This window comes from Schistocerca nitens, chromosome 1, assembly GCF_023898315.1.
Source record: "Schistocerca nitens isolate TAMUIC-IGC-003100 chromosome 1, iqSchNite1.1, whole genome shotgun sequence".
Lineage (NCBI taxonomy): Eukaryota > Metazoa > Arthropoda > Insecta > Orthoptera > Acrididae > Schistocerca > Schistocerca nitens.
This window is the reverse complement of record NC_064614.1, coordinates 699,465,496-699,482,477: the sequence shown is the minus strand read 5'-3', so window position 1 is coordinate 699,482,477 and position 16,982 is coordinate 699,465,496.

Genomic DNA, 16,982 nt, shown 5'->3' with positions numbered 1-16,982 from the left:
GATAAGACGGCTGGAAGAGAATGTTTAACGTGGATGACCACCTAATGGGAGTAATAAACATATATACACTTCTGGAAATTGAAATAAGAACACCGTGAATTCATTGTCCCAGGAAGGGGAAACTTTATTGACACATTCCTGGGGTCAGATACATCACATGATCACACTGACAGAACCACAGGCACATAGACACAGGCAACAGAGCATGCACAATGTCGGCACTAGTACAGTGTATATCCACCTTTCGCAGCAATGCAGGCTGCTATTCTCCCATGGAGACGATCGTAGAGATGCTGGATGTAGTCCTGTGGAACGGCTTGCCATGCCATTTCCACCTGGCGCCTCAGTTGGACCAGCGTTCGTGCTGGACGTGCAGACCGCGTGAGACGACGCTTCATCCAGTCCCAAACATGCTCAATGGGGGACAGATCCGGAGATCTTGCTGGCCAGGGTAGTTGACTTACACCTTCTAGAGCACGTTGGGTGGCACGGGATACATGCGGACGTGCATTGTCCTGTTGGAACAGCAAGTTCCCTTGCCGGTCTAGGAATGGTAGAACGATGGGTTCGATGACGGTTTGGATGTACCGTGCACTATTCAGTATCCCCTCGACGATCACCAGTGGTGTACGGCCAGTGTAGGAGATCGCTCCCCACACCATGATGCCGGGTGTTGGCCCTGTGTGCCTCGGTCGTATGCAGTCCTGATTGTGGCGCTCACCTGCACGGCGCCAAACACGCATACGACCATCATTGGCACCAAGGCAGAAGCGACTCTCATCGCTGAAGACGACACGTCTCCATTCGTCCCTCCATTCACGCCTGTCGCGACACCACTGGAGGCGGGCTGCACGATGTTGGGGCGTGAGCGGAAGACGGCCTAACGGTGTGCGGGACCGTAGCCCAGCTTCATGGAGACGGTTGCGAATGGTCCTCGCCGATACACCAGGAGCAACAGTGTCCCTAATTTGCTGGGAAGTGGCGGTGCGGTCCCCTACGGCACTGCGTAGGATCTTACGGTCTTGGCGTGCATCCGTGCGTCGCTGCGGTCCGGTCCCAGGTCGACGGGCACGTGCACCTTCCGCCGACCACTGGCGACAACATCGATGTACTGTGGAGACCTCACGCCCCACGTGTTGAGCAATTTGGCGGTACGTCCACCCGGCCTCCCGCATGCCCACTATACGCCCTCGCTCAAAGTCCGTCAACTGCACATACGGTTCACGTCCACGCTGTCGCGGCATGCTACCAGTGTTAAAGACTGCGATGGAGCTCCGTATGCCACGGCAAACTGGCTGACACTGACGGCGGCGGTGCACAAATGCTGCGCAGCTAGCGCCATTCAACGGCCAACACCGCGGTTCCTGGTGTGTCCGCTGTGCCGTGCGTGTGATCATTGCTTGTACAGCCCTCTCGCAGTGTCCGGAGCAAGTATGGTGGGTCTGACACACCGGTGTCAATGTGTTCTTTTTTCCATTTCCAGGAGTGTATGTTGGATCACAAGCCCAGGCGTGACCACAAAGTTATTGGTGTGCATCTTATGGATATTTATAAATTGTGCTTTAGTAAAGAGCGTTATATTACCATCTGAGGTGCTGCAATACATAACTACAGAATTGATCACGTGTTTGACGCTGTGGAAGACTGTTTAGGTATTTTAAATCCTACAAGCAGCATTTACAATGTGCTTCTAAGTACTCTCTACCAATCACAACCATACGGTGTTAGCTAACAAATGCCTCAGAGGACAGTTGCTGCATGGCTTTTAACATCATTCTGGTATGTGGTTGTTGCGATAATATGGATCTACGCAAGTTGAATTGTGTCTATGATGCTTTTCTGGAAAAGAGAACCACCAGCCTCTAAACTGACATGGATCTCCACTAAAGGAAGATAGAAAGTAGATGATTGGTTGAGAGGGGTTGTAATGAGGTGTGATTTAATGGTGGACTGACGAGGCATTCTACGGAGGGAGATGTTGTGACAGACCACTTTTCACGCAGTTAACCATGTTTTTCCGTTGCGTTATCAGAGTGCATCAGTTGCGTGGTACAAATTGCGATCTGTGTGTGACTTACTATGCTATGTACCAGCAGTCCTTAACATTGAACCTCTTCATACCACAGTACCACAGTAACGTGTGATGAATCATGTTCACTACACTGATGGAAAACCTACTGCAGAATCCTTCTCTAGATGACTGAAGATGTAGGCGAAATACTCCATTTCTGTGCCATAACTTGGACACAAATCGAGTATATCGAGTATTCAGTTTCATAACTGCAGTGATTCTAAGTTAGGGGTTCGTGAGGTACTGCAAACCCTGTGCATACAATTTCTTGACAAATTTAGTGTGTGGAAGAGGGTTTGTCTGATCATGCAGTTAGTGCAGCATGGTGAGTAAATTTCATATAACAGACACCACTGCTGTGTGTTTGTATTTATATTTTACGATCATTTCTCTCTTCCCAACACCTTCCCGTCAAATGGCTCTGAGCACTATGGGACTTAACTTCTGAGGTCATCAGTCCCCTAGAACTTAGAACTACTTAAACCTAACTAAACTAAGGACATCACACACATCCATGCCCGAGGCAGGATTCGAACCTGCGACAGTAGCGGTCTCGCGGTTCCAGACTGTAGCGCCTAAAGCCGCTCGGCCACTCCGGCCGGCAACAACAACACCTTCCTGGCATGGTGTATGGGTACTACAACTATTCTATCGAACTCTTAACACAAGTAATGCACGTAAAATGTTTCAAACTCCTTCTGTCGGGATGTCCATCATGCATGAATCAAACGTTTCTTCTTCATCTTCTTCTTTTGCTGCTTAATCGTCTGTTTCAACCCTTGAAACTCTCAAATGTATCAGACTCATATATACTATACACCAACAAGGAGTGATAAACTCTTCAGCATGCAAGCATCTAGAGAGATCATGTGTAATAGTACAGATGATCTGAGTAAGACTGGGACAGAACAGTCTTTGCAGAACGGCAGTTACAACATTGGAATGAGAAAACTTGTCTTGTATTGATTACGTGGAACTCAGCTCGTTCTTTACCTTCAAAGGACATTGAATGTAGCGGGTATAGTGCTCTCCTACTTCTGGTCAGTTCCCAACTAAATCAGAGACAATGTTGCAGGGAGGTTTCGTTGAAGACAGAGGAACAGTTACAGGATGCATAGAGAAATGGTTCAAATGGCTCTGAGCACTATGGGACTCAACTGCTGTGGTCATAAGTCCCCTAGAACTTAGAACTACTTAAACCTAACTAACCTAAGGACATCACACACATCCATGCCCGAGGCAGGATTCGAACCTGCGACCGTAGCGGTCGTGCAGTTCCAGACTGAAGCGCCTTTAACCGCGCGGCCACTCCGGCCGGCCGATGCATAGAGAGATCATGCATGTGCTCTTGATAAATAAATGCAAGAATACTTTGTAACTCCATACACATAGTGGGAGATAGCAAGTCGTAATAAAATCTTACCGAATTTATAAAGTGTTTCGGCTAAGAAACGTCGTTTTAGCACCCCTTCTCTTCTGATTGCTATTTTCTACACTAAGAAAGAGTATTTGTGTCATGTGATGTAGGCCATGTAACAGGGTTCACGATATGTCCATGTGTATGTGACCCTTCAAAAGTTATGGAATGGATGGTTTAGCAATGATACAGAAACTGAGAACCATGCTGCATTGTCAATGGCTGATAGCATCATGAGATCGACAGGATGAGACGTTTTATTGATATGATAATTTGTCAAGAGTGATGGTTTGGACATTGAGTAAGGGTGTGATATCACGGAAAACGTGGTAGAATTACAACAATTGATGGAAAATTCATAAAACTTAGGAGAATATGACAAAAAAGGTGGAGGAATGTTGGTTCTTATGTGCTGACCTCCTTGTGTGGAAATCATTCCACTTCTCCACCAGTCGGATTGATGACTGATGGTGCATCCTATTCATGCTCTATGGATTTAAGGCCTGCAGAATTTCCTGTTGTTCCATATATAGTTACGAAGTGAAAGTCATAAAAATGAAAGACGCAGGGTCCAAAGATTGGAGGTCAGGATAACAACCACCTAGGGTACCAAAATAGCGACCATATGCCTGGGCGCAACAATATGAGAAAGCAATGCTCGGGGTAACTTTGAGAAACAGAACACTAAGACATCTGCTACCCCATCATTGTGGAGGATGAGATTAAATGCCGACAGCTGTTTGGAAATGCTGAGCAATGCAGCAAATGCTTCCAGTTTCCACATCTTATGATGTCCTCCACATTTTGTTTATAAGGAACACCACCTCTCCCTTTCATTTCAATCATGTGTTATGGCAGCATGCAATGTCCTCTTGTCGGTGAGATCCAATTTATCGAAACATGTTAATGTCATATTAGCATGTGATACAGACTTCAAAGTAGTGGTGGAAAAACAAAAAATATGACTGTGTTTCAAGTTGTTATCATACACTGCTTGGATCTGTTGCAGCTGAAAATCTGCTTATGGAAGAACAACACAGGAATCCTCTCTTGTCATTCATGGTCTGTGGGATATGGTACTCCTATAGTACATTACACTGGTCTGTGCAAGCGACTTCTATCACTGGTCACCTATCCCAGTGGATAAATGGCTGTATATTTATTTAAATTTAATAGGATGGCCACATATGCTCGATGTCAGTACACAGATGGTATTTGTTTTTGATATTGTAAGTAGGCTGTTTATATTTTATTTTTGGCAACTCTACGTAGCGCTCTGTATGAAAATCACTGGCTGTGCTGTGTGCAGTCTGTGGCTAGTTTGCATTGTTGTCTGCCATTGTAGTGTTGGGCAGCGGCAGCTGGATGTGAACAGTGCGTAGTGTTGTGCAGGGAGGTGAGCCGCCAGCAGTGGTGGATGGGGGGAGAGAGATGACGGAGTTTTGAAATTTGTAATACTGGATATCATGAAGTGCTATATATATTGTGACTATTAAGGTAAATACATTGTTTGTTCTCTATCAAAATCTTTCATTTACTAACTATGCCTGTCAGTAGTTAGTGCCTTCAGTAGTTTGAATCTTTTATTTAGCTGGCAGTAGTGGCGCTCGCTGATTGCAGTCTTTCGAGTAATGAAGATTTTTGGTGAGGTAAGTGATTTGTGAAAGGTATAGGTTAATGTTAGTCAGGGCCATTCTTTTGTAGGGATTTTTGAAAGTCAGATTGCGTTGCGCTAGAAATATTGTGTGTCAGTTTAAGCATAGTCTTGTATAATTGTTCAAAAGGGGACGTTTTATATGGCGACCCTGCCAGGATACCTCACTGGAATCTTTTGATTTTTTCTTGTAGTTTGTGTAATTAGTGTAGCTATTGTTTATTGCTAGCGCATAATCGTAGAAAGAATTTCCTCTGTAGTTGTAGTTTTTCACTGTTGTACAGTAAAACAGTTGTGGCATACATGTAGATTTGCACCAAGTATTTCGCAGCTGCACTTGCAATTAGCTACATATTTTCAGTGCTATGTTAATGTGTTCTCTTATTTTTGCTCTTCAAATTGTGCTTTTCTGTGTTATCGTGTGAAATATTGTGACAATAATGGCGTGTGGAAAACATAACACTAGCCTCCAAAGTAAACTGAGAAATAATAGTGATGATGAGCGTAGCTTATCAGCACCGCTGTGTAATGAATTAACAGACATTCAAAGTAGTAATTTGGTAACTGTGCATAGGGAAATGGAGCGGGCGGAAAATAATAGCGTAGACAGTGAAACAGCTAGTGAACAGGGAAGCATTATCGATCGATCGGTCGGCAACAGCTTGTCTCAGGAATCCGAAATGACAGGACACAGTTTCGCAAATACTGTAGATTCAGGTTTTGGGTCCTCACCATTTTCTCAAAAAAGTAAAGACACATTTTCTGCTTGTCAAAATGTGAATGTTGCCGGTGCAACTTCACTGCCGAAAAGCACTGAGGAACATGTTTCAGACACCAGTGCATTGTTATTACAGTTAATGCAACAAATGGGACAAAGGCTACAAAAGTTAGACACAATGGAACAAAATCTTCAAAAGTTAGACACAATGGAACAAAATCTTCAAAAGTTAGACACAACGCATGAACAAAATCAGAAACAAATGGGACAAAATCTTCAAAAGTTAGACACAATGGAACAAAATCTTCGGAAGTTAGACATCACACTTGAACAAACACGTGAAGATTTAACTACTGAGTTACATAACATTGAATCGAAATGTCAAAAAGTCTGTAATGACGTAAAAACACAGATTTGTGAGCATTTTCAACCTATTTTTTCGTGGCATGAAAATGCATTACAGAATCACGAAGCAGCCATAAAAGAACTGCAAACTATTGTTCATGAAAATCATGAGACCTTGCAAGCTAAAATTGACTCAGTTGCATCTACCGATTCGGTTACACAACTTGCAAAAACTCAGGAAAACTTAAAGGACATAGTAGATACGATTTCAACACAAATGGACACTCTGAAACGTGGTTCAGAAAAACACACAGAGGAAATAGTTTCACTAACGGATAAAGTAGCCGAACTTTCAGATCAGTTCACTAACTTATCTACAAAGGTAGATGATGATCTGAATGACACAAGACCTGTAGCCTTCACGGACACTGAAGAGTATGAACAAATTAGAAAATTCAAACAAAATCAAAATCAAATCAATACACAGTACAAAAGAGAAATCCGTGAAGTACAACATCAGTTGGCACAAGTAATACAAGAATTACATATTTCAGAGGACATCCGCGCTCCAGTACGGGAAGAGGGACATAGAAATACGGAACAGCCACAAAATAATAACACAGGACATTTCGGAAATTATGAAAGAAATTGGCAAAGCGCATTGGATTTTGAGATGGAACCGCCGAAACGAAGTAACAACGAGCGATGTGCGACTCGCCGACACGATGATTTTGACTATAAGCTGTTCATTACTACACGTAAATTCAAAACATTTAAGAATTCTGACAACGACATTCATCCACAAGCATGGCTTCATCAATTCTCTCATTGTTTTCCTCCCAACTGGTCATTGCAGCACAGATTAGAATTTATGTGTGGCTACTTAGAGAATGAACCAGCTGTAAGAATGCGATCAGTCATTCACGATTGTCACAGTGAAGGAGAATTTTATCATGCCTTCCTCTCAGCATATTGGTCTCAAGCTACACAAGACCGAGTAAAACATAGCATCATAATGATGAAACATTTCGAACAATCTGAATTTTCCAGTCTTGTGAAATATTTTGAAGATATGTTGCACAAGAGTCAGTACCTGTCAAACCCATATAGACCCTCAGAACTCATCCGCATTTGCTTAATCAAATTACCTGAACTTTTACGACATATTATTTTGGCAGGACGTTGCAAAGACGACATTGAAGCTTTTCAGGGACTCTTACAAGAATTAGAAATTGACACTGACAATCGCGGAACGCGAAAACAGGAACACAACAATTACAGGTCACATCCGTCGCAATTCCGCGATGAAAGAAATAATAACTGGATGCGACAAGGCTATTCTCACAACACAAATCGTGACCAAAACAGACACCACCCGTATGACAACCGTTGGCAGAGTAGTAATAATTACAGGGAAAGATCACCTCTCCGCAGTAATGACTATCACAGAGACAATCAGAGAAACAGACAATATGGGAACCAAAATAAATATTGTCAGGAGAGACAGAATAACTTCAGATGCAACAGTTCAGCGCGCAGTTACGATTTCGGGAGAAATTCTCCACCACATGACCGAGAAACAAGAAACTACAGGAACTACCGACATGACGACAGACGATATAATCATAACGACAGACCGGAATTTCATCAGAACTGGCGAGATTCAAACAGAGCAGGGCACTCTCGACAAGGTGAATTTGTAGAAGTTAGGTCTCCTAATCCCAATAACGGCGCACGCCAACAAAGAGACAGACAATGACTCGCACCACAGGCAGTCACGTGCGCCCGCTGGCTCAGAGACAGATAACATAAGACGCTAGCCTTGAGAAAAATTTTAGCATTCCTTACCGACGTATACAACATGATAATTGATTTGAAGTTGATACTCTGCACACTAGAGAGTAAAGGATTGCACCACATTTCACATGTAAAACCGTTTATTGAGAGATAATCTGTCTTTTTAACTTTGTCTTTGCCATATAACTTTTCACTTTACATAACTAGTATGCTTTGTCAGACTTAGAATCTGTTAATATGCAACAATGTTTGAAGTTAAATATCCAGTCAAGAACCAAGAGAACTTATTTAAACAGAAATTACGAATGCATTGTTATTGCGAACAGACGACACAGTGTTATTGTGTGTGTACATTCTTGCTTGTTAGTTGCTCGATTACGTAACGACTATAAGGCTCACATACTTAGAACATTTACCAGTACTGCTAATGAGATTTTAATGCAACATTTTGGTTTACTTGAAAATACATTCTGGATTTAAAGTACTTTCTGTGAGATACCAGATGACACAGTGGTTAGTTTATGTGACAGCTACATGATTTTATCACGACGCTACTAATGAGTGAGAATTTACAATGTTGCTTTTGCGGTTTATCTGTTTTATATCTGCACAGTTTTTCTGTATTATTCTGGAAAGTAAAACATGTTTTAGTAGTAACCTTTGTGGTATAGCTACAATGAGACAGCATTTTTCGTGGCACAACAATACGTTACATTATAGTACTTTGTTGATCACAGTAAGGTATGTAATAACTACGGTATCTATACGCAAAGCATTTCACTTTCGTTTATGATGAGGTAGGTACATTGACATCAGCAGAACATTGCTTACAGAGGACGATAACTACAACAGTTCCACAGAATTATCTTACAGCAAGACGCACATTTAGCGCTACAGGACACGCATTTGAGTGATTAATTTTGTACTTAAACCATTTATTTTTCAAGATTTTTGAATTACAAAGAAAGTTTTCTGTGATACATTTCATTCCATTGCTGTAATCTGTAACACCTGAGGGTATAATTACATTAATCCTCAGTGGGGTACACACCTACTTTGTGTACCATGTGTTTGGCAAGCACAAGGAGCCCTAGCTAATACGGTATTTGCTTATACAACTTTACACATCGGTACCATATTTCTCTAACACAGAATTACACAGCTATCTGATCATTTAACTGAGAGAGACAAACTTTTTTACTATGGCAGTGACAGATGTTTACGTAATTACACCGTTGAATAACTTCACACTTATGAAATTGTATTTTGTCTGTACTTTGTGAACTGTTCATATTTTTTCGGAACCATTGTGATACTATGAGAGCTTTGAATGATGTATTTGGTAAGGGAGCATGATTTTAAAGTACGTTTGGGGTAGATGACACTATTGAAATGAGCAGAGAATTTTTTTTGGGTTTTGACATTATTGCAGAAAGCTACGCCTTTTTTGAGATTTGGCTGAGGTTTTATGATGTTATGATGACGATGTGTATTACGCTGTTGTGGTATGTTTATGATCAATAAGCTGATGCTATATGAGGAATTTGATTATGCTACGTATTTATTATGATGAAATATTGAAGAAGTGTCGACGAATATGTATATGTGTAATAAGGTAAGGAATAATGAGTAGTGGTTAGGGACTCTGACTTGTGACAAAGTATGTTGGAAACCAAGAATCGTACTTTAAGAGTTATGAAATGTGTCTAAATGCGTGAATGTATCACAATGCCAACGAATATTTTTTGGACACTGTTATATTTATAGGATTTTGTTTCTACAGATTTGCAACGCAAATTCTCGAACTGTGAAATTTTTATATGAGACTGTCACAGTAGTGCAAACTGGTATCGTAAATATTTCTGTAAGAAAGCCAAGTGACCTTGACATAATGCGTTGTGGGCACCCAGCTGTGTCAGACGCCTGGAGAGAAAGCCATTAGTGTGTGCCTTTTCAGAGGCACAGGTAGAAAAAAAAGAGGCCATTATCCTCGCTATTGACATTTCTTTGTTGAAAGCATCGCAAATACGACACGCTCAAACTTGAAAACATATGATTACACTGTGGAACTCTTAATTTATGATATTTATTAAAATGCCTAATGAAATGATGAGAAACATTTTACATCTATTGTCTTTCTAGTTGAGAGATTGCTTATTTTATTTAATATCTAGTTTCTAGCTACACTGAAGCATTGGTTAAAATAAAATTTTATAGATGTACTAATATAAATATTTTATGCCTACAGATCCAGTAAATCATAACTTTATGATGTACTTCAGAAAAAAAAGAAGGAGCACAAAAAAGACATTTCCCTTCACAGGAATTGTATACATAATTTTCTTTTGAAGTACTTCGTAATTTCTTTTGTAGAATAAGTTGTGTGGCACCACTTTAATGACATAGATATTAAGATGTGAATAGACATTTCCCTTATCTGCATTGTTGTCTTTACTGTAATATTTTTCTGCTTGAGCTTTGTCATGCTTAGATATAATTTATTGCATTTGCTTCTGCTGTTTGCCAGGCATAGTACTACTAAATTTCACTTTACATTACTCTGTTAAGCCAGTTTTACTACTGATTTATTTTTCTTGTTTGCTGCTCATTGCGTAATATTAGTTGTAATATTGCTGCTTGCTTGGCCAATTTGAATATTTTGTCATTGCTGTTTGTGTTAATTGTTTTGTACTGCTGCATTGCCTCGTCCCTTAGTTTAGCATCTGAGCTCAGTAGATTTAAGTTAGCTTAGGAAGGGGTAGACTATATAAGAGAATGAGTTGCGATGAATTGGAAGAAATGCATTGAGAAGTTATACGAAAAAAGTACAGAAAGCAGGTATAGATAGGACCTTTTGGGAATAATGAAGAACGATGGGAGATCTCTGAGAAGTAAGGAAAGTTTTGTTTGCAAAATACTGCAGTAAAAGAAACCCTGTCCTTTCCTTGTGTTATCCCACTATGTGTTTGTGTTCCCTTGTGTATTTGTGTTTTTCCTGTCTTTATGTGTTTAGCTGATGTTGTTATGTTGCAGAATTTTTCTAATACTATGTTATTTACTTTGTAAAGATGTTTAAACATTATTTATTCTGTTTTGTTTTAATGCTCATGTGTGAAGTTGATGTTTCGAAAGTTATTCTGATCTTTTATGTATGTACTCATGTCATAATTCCTGTAACACTGATGTATATGTTATTTCGATTCATTTGTAAAGCCTGTACTACAAATGTTATCTGTATTGTTATGTTCTTTAATGATGTATTTTGTACCTCTGTAATTGTATTCTTATGTTATAAAATTGTAATTGACACCAGTTCATCATATTATTAACTTGTAAGCTTCTGTTGGTCATAGTATATGGACAATATGTGAGAAGTAGGGACTGTTAGTGTTTGCACGTGTGTTAATAATTCAGCAAGGGACTGGATAACAGCATTGCTGGTTCTAAGGACAATTCCAAAAACTGTGTGAGTGCACAAGTGGTGGTTTATGGACTTGGCTCTGAGCACTATGGGACTCAACTGCTGAGGTCATTAGTCCCCTAAACCTAACTAACCTTAGGACATCACAAACATCCATGCCCGAGGCAGGATTCGAACCTGCGACCGTAGCGGTCTTGTGGTTCCAGACTGCAGCGCCTTTAACCGCACGGCCACTACGGCCGGCAGTTAATGGACTTGCTATATTCTCCGCAAGACTCTTCGATGGTGATTGTGCACCTGCACAGTGGCAGCAGATGGCTGCTGGCCATCTCTACAAGGACTACAGTGGGTCTACACCTTTGATGACTCACCAATACCATTATTTCTACAAGGACTGCAGTGGGTCTGCACCTCTGGTGGCCCACCAATACCATAATCTCTACCAGGACTACAGTGGGTCTGCTCTGTGATGACCTACCTACCAATATTCTTCAAAACCTCGACTGACTCTGCTGTGGGTTTCCTCTGTTGTGGCCCATTACCTGTCAGCATGTGAAGAGTCAGCACTGTCTTTCCGTTGGAAGGACAACACTACTTCTTCAAGACTGCATGGAAATCCACTACTTCCATGTGCATTGTCTTTTACTGCTCAGACTTTGAAAAAAAAAACTGCAATTATACTGTGATGAATGATCAAGACTGTCTTTATGGACTGTGAGTAAATTTTAGCTTTTGACCAACATTGTATTTTATTATCTTTGTTATTGTAATTATGAAAAATTTTATGAAATCATTATTGGCCACTGCCCAAACCAATTTGTAAAATTTTTTGTGGGGAGCATGGGGGCTATGTAAGTAGGCTGTTTATGTTTTCTTATTGGCAACGCTACGTAGCGCTCTGTATGAAAATCACTGGCTGTGCTGTGTGCAGTCTGTGGCTAGTTTGCATTGTTGTCTGCCATTGTAGCGTTGGGCAGCGGCAGCTGGATGTGAACAGTGTGTAGCGTTGTGCAGTTGGAGGTGAGCCGCCAGCAGTGGTGGATGTGGGGAGAGAGATGGCGGAGTTTTGAAATTCGTAATACTGGATATCATGAAGTGCTATATATATTATGACTATTAAGGTAAATACATTGTTTGTTCTCTATCAAAATCTTTCATTTGCTAACTATGCCTATCAGTAGTTAGTGCCTTCAGTAGTTTGAATCTTTTATTTAGCTGGCAGTAGTGGCGCTCGCTGTATTGCAGTAGTTCGAGTAACGAAGATTTTTGGTGAGGTAAGTGATTTGTGAAAGGTATAGGTTAATGTTAGTCAGGGCCATTCTTTTGTAGGGATTTTTGAAAGTCAGATTGTGTTGCGCTAAAAGTATTGTGTGTCAGTTTAAGCATAGTCTTGCATAATTGTTCAAAAGGGGACGTTTTAATATGTCAGACAGAGAGATGTGGTAACAGCTTACCGAGTTCTCTACTGGGTGATGTTAGTGACGTTTTTATAGTTTGTAGTTTTTCTTTGTTGGATGGTACAAAATAATGAGGGGAGTGAGAGAATATTTGGGCGACAGAGAGACGCATATGTCCTTCAGATTGCAGCGCCTCAATGCAATTTGGAAATGCACTGCAGTGCAGTAGCAAAATCTTTGTCCTCCTTCCAATTCCCATACGTTGTGGAGGCTTCCTAATTTTCCTGTTAAAGAACACCAATGTAACTACTGTACTATCTTTTTTACTACCTCATGCTGCAGGCGAAAGCTTCGTTTGGTGCCAGCCTTGCACACTGTACATAACTGGCGGAGCGACAACATATTCCCATCCCCACTGAGTGTACGAAACACAGCCCTGTCACATGAACTCAGCTCATCATGTTTCTGCATGGGATGCAGAATGTGATAGACAAAGTGCATTCCAACTTCTGCTCAGTTCCAACCAAACTGCTGGGAGGACAAGCCAGAGACTGAGGAGCAGTTGTGAGATGCAGAGAGATTGCCTGAAACCATGCAGGAGTAGACCATAGCAGATAGGTCCCAAAAATGTGATTCGTTTTGACATATGAGAGTGCCAAAAATATGATGCAACAGTGGATGTAATCATTAAACAACATGTCCATAGGATTCAACCCAGGTGTGTGTTTGAATGGAGAGATTTGCTTTCAAATAGAAGACAGCATTTGTACCTGAAAGTGAAACAATATAGATCGCAAAAGCCAGTGCTTTTGTCATATGATTTTGTACTTTTCTTACAATTTCAATGTACCATTGTATTTTTTAAGTATTTCCTCACATAGCATACCATCTACTGTATGTGATCATTCTCAATAAACCATCATCCTTCCCTGCCTATAACTCCATCAATTTATATCTCAGTACCTTTGTTACACTGTCTGCATAGCATAGAGACCGAATTCATTACAAATACTACTTGTAAGTGTGAAAAATATCTAGCAGCAGGATGAGAGAGTTGCAAATATCAGCATAATGCAAGCAGAATCACTTTCTAAATTCAGTGAGAAGTGCAATTTTATTACTAGCTTACGCCACTGGCAATGTGTACCTGCACTTGCAGTCATGCCACCTATCACCATCTGTATTCAATGCCACGCTATTTGTGTGGAAGACAACTTTGTTCGGAAGCAATAGCATACCTCGATTCAAAAAGCTTGTATAATCTTTATCATGGATAGCATTAACGAATCTTGTGTGTACTTGTAGAACAGAGACTGCTTTTTATGTAGGATGACATAACACTGGCATACAGTTATTGGTGAAGTGTTACCCTGCTCAGGGGGTGTGTGATAGATTTGCTATGATCAGCAGGCTTACAAGGTACCCGACGGGATGTAAAGTTACTGCGGTCATTTTTCTGACATTTGCAAAGAAAATGGCAATGTCTGTCATAAGAGAGGTATGGATTTGAATTGACTTAAGCGAATGGATAGCTGTAAGGTACATGAAAGATTTAATGTGAAGAATTATGACCAGTCATAATTCAGAGCCACAGCTATCCAGAGCCACAGCTATCCAGAGGACGTATTTGTGATACTTTGATCATTGTTGAATGTCATCAGATTGAGGCTGCAATCGTAATACTTAATTGTAATTACTGTGGTAAATACTTGGCTAGTTTCCTAGGACATCATCTGGTGTGTGGAGGTAGCCAATGACTGGAACGAAATGACGATTCTGGCTTCAAGCTGTAGTGAATGGTGCATACAAAGAAAAGTTCTGGTTGGCCAGCTAGTCCACTCATGCACACAGTTGCAGGGACAACTCCTGGTGGCAGGATTCGCAGCGCGCTCTGGATAGCTGAATAATGAACTAGCCAGTTTGATGGTAGACCAGTGACAGAAGTAGATTTGTGTGTGTTTTGTGTGAGAAAATTCAATATGATGGGTGTTTGCGAGTGATAGTTATTCCCTCCATGTAGATTGATCGGTAGACTGCGTGGTGACTGTCCCTCTCTGACTTGTCAGCGTTCGGTATTTATCTACAAATTCCTATATTAAGAGCACGGTCTTATATCTCACTTTGTTTAAACAAATAATATTCTACACATTGCCTTGTCTACCAGAAATTGTTTAAACAATATTCAATACACTGCAATCGATTTTCCACCAAATTCTTTAAATTGATGAGTAAACTATATTCTATACACCACCTTGTATCCAATAAACTGTTTGAATAAACAATATACCACACATTCTACCACAAATCGTTTAATCAATATTCCAGACACTACAATCGATTTCCCGCCGAATAGCGACTCAACTGAGGCCTTTTCCAGACAATTTCCAGGTAGCGGTGGTGATGGGGAGTGGGGAGAGAGGTTGCTAAGGAATTCCCCAGAAAAGGAGGGATTAATTAATTTATATATTTAATTAATTAGTCAATTAACTTGATACGAAAGGTGAGCTTGTATTAGTGAGTGGATTTCCTAGGGGGATGGAGGAGGAGGAGGGGGAGGGGCAGGGGGAGGTTTGGGGGTTCTCAGAAGGACCAATAACATCAGGGGGGCATAAAGCAACCCTCTGAGGGTCATAAATCAATTAACAGAACAATAGGTAAAGACGATGGGAGAGGGACATTGATCCATCAAGTTTGCTCCAGAATCCCGCACTAACAAAATGCACTGATACCGGTTTTGTCCCCCTACTAGTAGCAGCTCTCTTTACTGAAATCGTATGAAAAACTAACAATTCAACCGATAACAAGTTTATAAATATTACACGAAAACTTGATGGCACTTTGCACTGCTTTTACACATCTGTTGGTGAGGCCTGGAACCTACCAGCGCTTCTTTTCGTTCAATATTCTAGCATCCGCACTACCCAAGCGAGGTTGCTCAGTTGTCAGCACACTAGACTCACATCTGGGAGGAAATCAGCTCAAATCCCCTTCCTGCCATTCACATACACGTCTCCCTTAATTTGCCAAACATACTAAGGCAAATGCTTGTGCGGTTCCTTTGAAAATGACACGACTGGTTTCATCCCCCTTCCTACATCCTCAAACCAGTTGTTCTTCTCCGCTAACGATCTATTCGTCGACTGAATATTAAACCGTCACTGTATCCCGTTTCCTAATCATGGTGTGTAATTCGCTGACAATCACTGACAATAGCATTAGCATAAAGGCAGTTAATAATAATACAAGTGGTTCCCGCTGTCAGAGATTTTGCTTGTCCTGCAGCATATTTTGTTCTAGTGTCTGTACAAACAGTTTCGAACTTTCAATAGTTTTTGTGCCTTTTGCAGAGTCGTATTTTTCCGCCGTCGCCGTACTACTTTTTTTTACCGTATAGTTTATGTAACGGACATGTTAATAAGCTGTCCCGTTTCATCAGCGTAGAACAACCGCTCGCTGGTGACGCTAAGTTGGACACAATATTATTTTATTTCTATTGCTGACGCGTATTCTGTGGAAAAAAGGAAAGTTACCACAGTACTGTAACCCAGTCATCACGTGGACTACGAAGACGAAGTGAGTGGTGGAGAACCATTAATGAGTACAAGTTGCTACAACATACCACAGGAGACTGCCAGAGATCTAATGTAATAGCAATCGAAACCAGACTTTTTAATATAGATCATGGAAAATTTGACTGACTCTCTTTATGGCCGTGAGTTAGTAAATCGATAACAGTGTCGTAATTTAAAACAGTTCTCACTGCTTTGCGTTGATATACAGTTCTGAGACAAAGTACGGTGAACGCAGCTCTCTCTGGCAAAACGTGATATGACGAATTTCAGCGCACGTTTTGTGAATTTCAGCCAAGTAATTCATCGTTTTATTTGAGCTGAAAAGGATGGGAAATGACGCATCAGCCGTACCACGCTCGCATATTGCTGTCGCGTCGCCAGCACGGTGCCAATACACCAGCCCGGAAATACGAGTATTGTGATACTAATAGTAGACGTATTTATCTCTTTTGACACAAATGTCACGGCGCGATCGTTTGCTGACCTGCTGTGAATTATGGGTTTCGTGTAACGTTCGATGCATAGCGAACAGTGACATTTGATAACATTAATCTGCTTTCCCTTTAAAATCACAGTTCCCTGGACGTACA